We start from the raw sequence: 6,442 nt of genomic DNA, 5'->3' as shown, positions 1-6,442 counted from the left end.
TTTGGTAACTCACGTACTTTGTTAATTTATTTTTAATTCATTTACTTTCATGGCGTTGCAGTCTATCATCTATTAAAAATTATCTTGAATTTTAGTTGTAATGAATATTTTCTCTCCATTTGATTGCGTGGTCGGAAATAATTTCTTGACAAACAACATATATTAAGTTATAAATAACATTTGTTTTTCCCGTAAGGTACAAAATATTGTCATAGATATTCTCATAACCAGGTCCAAGTGGATAGCCCTGTTTCATTCTTAACTTGATACTTTCCTTTGACAATCTTGTAAAATGAACAGTAATGAACATAACTGGTGAGTTGTGAGAGGTGGGGGCGAAAAAAAAACGCTACCAGAATTCAAAGTTAAACGAAATTCCCAAAGTGCAGTGGAGATGTTGTGGTGGTAAATGCTGTATAAGATGATGTTGGGACAGATATTATGGTTTTGGTGATTATACTGTGTAGAGAGTAGGTTTCAAGGAAGGCATAACTTAATGTATGTATCTCTCTATATATAAACGGCAAAATGTCTGTGTGTATGTCCTTTATACAAATCCACAATTTTTCAGTTAGAGGGCTCGCACTTTCTATGGTCATTCAAAACCATCCAAGGGTGGTCGTGCACATCTTTACATTTTCCCAGTCACCTCGCAAAGCCATTAAAAAATCAATAGAAGTAACTTTTTTGTGAATTTTCTATCCAAAACCCAATCAAAATGCCTGGAACTTGATACGTCAATTGAATGCCAGCTAGCTGTATGTGATTGGTCGGAGATTTAGACAGTACTCGCGTGTATGTGCGCACGCACGCAGCTGAATATGCATTCACTTGCACTATGACCCGGCGTTGCCGGGTCATAGTGCTTGTGTTTAATAAAATACGATTTTATTTCTTTTAAACTATAATTTTGGTATTAAATTTAAAAGGTATATATTTTAATTTTTTTATATCTTAAATAGCAAAATAGTTAATGAAGTTTTTTTTTATCATTTTATTTACTAGCCAAGAGGAGGGATTGTTTCATGTCTTAGGATACCCTCCAAGACCAATGAAACTGATACTGTTAATGTCCCGCTTAAATAGTTGGAAGTCAACGTTGCAGGAAAATCATGCCCAGGAAGAAGAAATTCCTGTTGGCAAAACTGACATTCTAGATAGGAGGGATTGGGCAGAGTGGCTAGTGTAGGATCATGGAGGAGTAGAAACAATATCGATGATAAGATAAGGAGAGAGAAGTGAGATGGGAGTACCTGAGTGGAGGTGGTACAAGATTAGTCAATTCTGAGCAGCAGAGGCCATTTACATAGTAGTTATAGGAGAGACTGTGTGAAGAGACAATATGTCTGTGGACCAAAGGTTGGAGTGTATTTTTGAGAGTTACCATATGAATCAGTTGAATAGCTTTTCTTTCAATGCAATCTAAGATTGTCAGTGCAATGTAACAACAGCATTGTATCAGGCGTTGGAGTAGTACTATACAGAGTTTTGTTGAAGGTTGATAGTTGTTGTTGGTGGGATAGGGTGGAGGCTAGTTCTTGCTATGTTTAAGATGTGTGTTTGCCTGGAAAAAATTTCAGTAATGATGGGGTCTAGCATTTGTTGTGACCTTCAGCTCCTACTTGTAGGATGCTCCTGTTTAAATGGGTTTGATAATGTTTCCTTGATATGTGCAATGATTGTGTTCTCTTACTGTTGAAGAAAATAAGACTAGCATGACTTCTTTGGAGAATTTGTTCATGGAATTATTGAAGATTTGGCAAGAAGTGTCTAGGTTTATAAAGAGTGTAACCTGGACAGCAGAGGTGGAATATAAAATAAATAAAGATTGAGATTTGTGTCACATGAACAGGATGTAGGTAGAGAAAGTTTCATCTTGGTAAGAAGTGATGAACAATAACAAACAGCTGATGAAAGGACTCAATATTGTATGAAGAATCAAATTTATTGTAATGGTTTCAAATTTTGGCACAAGGCCAGCAATTTTAGGAAGTGGGATGAGTCAGTTACATCAATCCTAGTTCTTGACTGGCACTTCATTTTGTTAATCTTAGAATGAATGAAAATCAGAGCTGACTAAAGCAGAATTTGAACCCAGAATGTAAGGAGTTGGAAGAAATACAATAAGCATTTTGACTGACATGCTAACAATTCTGCCAGCTCACCATCTTAGTCAAATTTATTGTAATAAAAGAGATTGACTGGATTTAAGTTTTCACTACCTTTAAGATTGTTCAAATATGTAATTAGGAACACGAGTATCTTATTTACTAATACATAATTCCAGCATAGAATTGCTTCAGTCATGATAAGAATTCAGATCGTCATTTGTTTTTGAATTGTAAACTTGTTAAGGATAATATGAAGTTGATGCTTTAATAGTATTAAAAAATACCTGTGGTTAGGAAGTAACTATAGATCAATGATGACTCATATCACGATAACAATGATTAACAAATATCACATGACTTCAACAAAACTTTGAAGACATCAGCCACTCCCGGAAGTGATTGTCAGTCACTCGTGGAAGTAAATCAAATGACTCATACTGATTAATCATCAGTTATAACAACAAATGATTAACAGGTTCCTGGAAATTTTTTTTATTTTAAACAACAAATGCATTTTTTTTCTATTGTTGTTTTCTATTGTCTATTTTATTCTATTTTTTAAAAATTGATTTATTGAATATTTAAAAAATCGTCTAATCCACCACATATCTCAACTAAAATAACTTGCTGATGATGTCACCACATTTGCTGCCCATTTTACTTCCAACTCATACTGCATTGTATTCTATCTTTAAACTATTCCTAAACAGTCTTTCTCCATTTTACCCGTCTCTTCACCATATTTATAGAATTACAAAGTTAGAAATCTTTTCCACTCATTCTATCTCTACAAGATACTTGGTTCTACCAGTGTTCAATCTAGCATGCTCAAAAGATATCAACCAACACTAAATCCTTTCTTCACCCAAAAGGCATCAGGCTTTTTTTCTTTTACTTTATATAAAAATGCAATAGTGAGTTCCATTTCTACAAGGCAACCCCTCTTACTGTACTATTGACATCATTTTCAACATGTCAAAGGCAAAAGTGACAGTCATACACAGTCCCCCACTCTCTTGCTCTTTCTGTGACCATTCATACACCCACAATACTGTCTGATCAACCAGATACAAATTCTCCTACATCACATACCAGCAATCTCTTGTTCTTGAGAATTTTGGAGAAAGTCAAGTTCAAAGCACTTGATATCAGCAAATAGTTAAGTTAAGTTAAGTTAATTTTTTGGCTCAAAAAGCAAAAGCAAGGCCATGTAGGGAGGGTGTTCATGCAAAGAGTTCAGGCCATTTCTGGTCAAGAGAGCCTTTGAACTGAGCAGTCGTCGGCATCTTCACTATCTCATCTGGCAGCTTATTCCACGGATCTGCAACCCCTCTCCTTCGATTGAGATGAAATCGTCACAGATACTTCAGCTGGGCTTAGCATGAAATCTTCCTTAGTTTCTCAACTATGTGCAGCATTGATCTCTCATCTCTTGGTTCAGAACAGCCTTCTCAGATTATTTCTAAGTTTCTGTTATGTCTAAAATATTATTATTGCTCACACATTAAATACTTACTTGCCAGTGTTTCTCCTCCTCTCATTATCATACTTGAAGACTTCCTGAGATGCGTTTCTCTTTTATGTTTTCTTAATTCATCATATGAAAACAAGCAGTATTCATAAGCATTGTCAGCCATCCTTATCTGTTCAGATTAATGTGGTTGATGTTCACCTTGAACTTATTATACAAGTTGATGCCTGTGGGGGGAAGGATAGAATACCAAATGATTGCATGATTGAAGTAAAGAGTTGTGTTGGATCAATCTGGATATAACGTACAGTGGGGGTAAGAAGGCTGAGAAGAAGGATGAGGAGGAGGAGAAGAAGAAGAAGAAGAACAACAACAACAGCAACAACAACAACAACAACAACAATAGCAGCAGCAGCAACATTGCCGTTATCATCGTCATCATCATCATCAAGAAGCTCCAGTGTTTGCTTTGGCATGGTTTTTATGACTGAATGTCTTTCCTAATCCCAACCACTTTACTAAATGTACTCAGTGCATTTTATATGACACTGGTGTTTGTGAGATTACTGAGTAACTTCTAAGACAAACCCCTTCTACTGAATTACATTGGTTAACTAAGAACTAAAGCTATTAAAACAGAATTATATTTCTTTTGTTTTATACATAAATTTGTGAAAGATTTATATTAGGGAAAACTTACATAAAGAAATGTCCCAGTACAAAGCAATAGATTGTAACTGAAAATTTTACAGAGATTAAATATTGATAGACACAAGGCTTCAAATTTTGAGGGAGAAAATAGCCAATTATATTTGACAGGAACTTTGATATTAGTCTAAAGATTTAATTACTAATGATTATCATGTTGTGAAAAGAATTTCTTTATCCAAGAGAGAATAAATCCACAGGTTTAAATGGAGCCTTCATATAATTGCATACATGTTTAACCTTTTCGTTACCAAATTTCTATTGTAACACTTAATTTTGAAAATAAGGAAGAATTTAAATAAAATCACTTAGCTATTATCAAGTGGTGTTTAAAAACATAAACTAATAGGTGTAGGAGTGGCTTTGTGGTAAGTAGCTTGCTTACGAACCACATGGTTCTGAGTTCAGTCCCACTGTGTGGCACCTTGGGCAAGTGCATTCTACTATAGCCTCGGGTCGACCAAAACCTTGTGAGTAGATTTGGTAGACGGAAACTGAAAGAAGCCCATCGTATATATCTGTATGTGTGTGTGTGTGTGTGTGTCTTTGTATGTCTGTGTTTGTCCCCTCAACATCGCTTGACAACCGATGCTGGTGTGTTTACATCCCCGTAACTTAGCAGCTTGGCAAAAGTAACCGATAGAATAAGTACTAGGCTTACAAAGAATAAGTCCTGGGGTCGATTTGCTCGACTAAAGGCGGTACTCTAGCATGGCCACAGTCAAATGACTGAAACAAGTAAAAGAGTAACCTGAAGTTTTGATGGAAGGTTTTAGTTTAAAATAAGAAGTTTGTACCTGCAGATATAATAAGCACTTTCAGGTACAATAAGCACTAAAAATGCATAGACAGTAGACTTACTCAAATACTTGAGAAGATCATTAGAAGTAGTAGATAGCCTCTATTACCTTGGCAACCAAGTTAGCAGTGGAAGAGGAAGTTCTGATAGTGTAGTTTCTAGATTAAGAATGGGCTGGGCAATATTCAAAGAGCTTCTACCTCTGTTAGTAACTAAGGGTCTCTCCCTCAGAGTGAAATGCAAATTGTATGATGTCTGTGTATGTACAGCTATGCTACATGGCAGTGAAACATGAGATTTGTTTACAGTGGACTTGTGAAGGCTTCAAAGAAATGAAGGTAACATACTCTGCTGGATGAGTAATGTCAGTGTAAATGATTTAAGAGGAGAACTGGGTATAAGGGGCATCAGATGTTGTGTGCAAGAGAGAAGACTGTGCTGGTTTGGTTACAAGATGCATATGGATGAGGATAGCTGTAAAAAGAAGTACCAAGTTCTAATTGTGGAGAGAACTTGTGGAAGGGCTAAACCCAGAAAGATGTTGAATGAAGCAGTGAGAAAGAATCTTTGAACTCTGGGCCTCATTGAGGAAATAACAAGAGACTGGGAGTTGTGGCGATTTGCTGTACTTGAGATGACACACCAAGCTAAGTAAAATCTGTCATCCATATATACAGGCTTGTCCTTTACAGGAACTGATGTCACACTAAATGCACTCGTGCCAGTGCTGTGTGAACACATCTGAGCCAGTCATACTTAAAAGGAACCTAGCATACTCTGTAAAGTGGTTGGTGTTAGGAAGGGTATCCAGCTGTAGAAACTATGCCACAACTGACAATTGGAGTCTGGACAGCTGCCAGCTGGTTAGCTCCATGTCAAATTGTCCAACTCATGCCAGCATGGAAAACAGACGTTAAATAATGATGATGATAAAGAAGTTTGTATCATAGAACTAGTGATGGTTCCGGGTACTTTGGTGTGATAAAAGTTAAGCAGATTATTTGGATATTTTAGGAGAAAATTATAAAATCTTGAACTCTTAAAATGAAATTTTGCAGAGAGACATAAACAGAAAAGAATATTATTCAGTAACATAAAGTCTAAGGTTTTAGTAGGACCTCATTTGTATCTGCAAGTTTAGATGAGGCTTAGGCAATCTTTTTTGAGAAGCAAGTCACATGAGATATGACTTATCATCAAGCGGACCGCACAAGTAAAAAAATTCATGGTAATTTTTTTGTTGGTCTGCCTTTTAGAATGTCCTACTGGCTGCTATTTTTCCATGACTGGTTTAGATGATAGACTATGCGTCTTTTAATTTAGGCCCTAATAAAATAAATCGTGATTTAATTT

This window comes from Octopus sinensis, linkage group LG2, assembly GCF_006345805.1.
Source record: "Octopus sinensis linkage group LG2, ASM634580v1, whole genome shotgun sequence".
Lineage (NCBI taxonomy): Eukaryota > Metazoa > Mollusca > Cephalopoda > Octopoda > Octopodidae > Octopus > Octopus sinensis.
Note: the sequence above shows the minus strand (reverse complement) of the source record.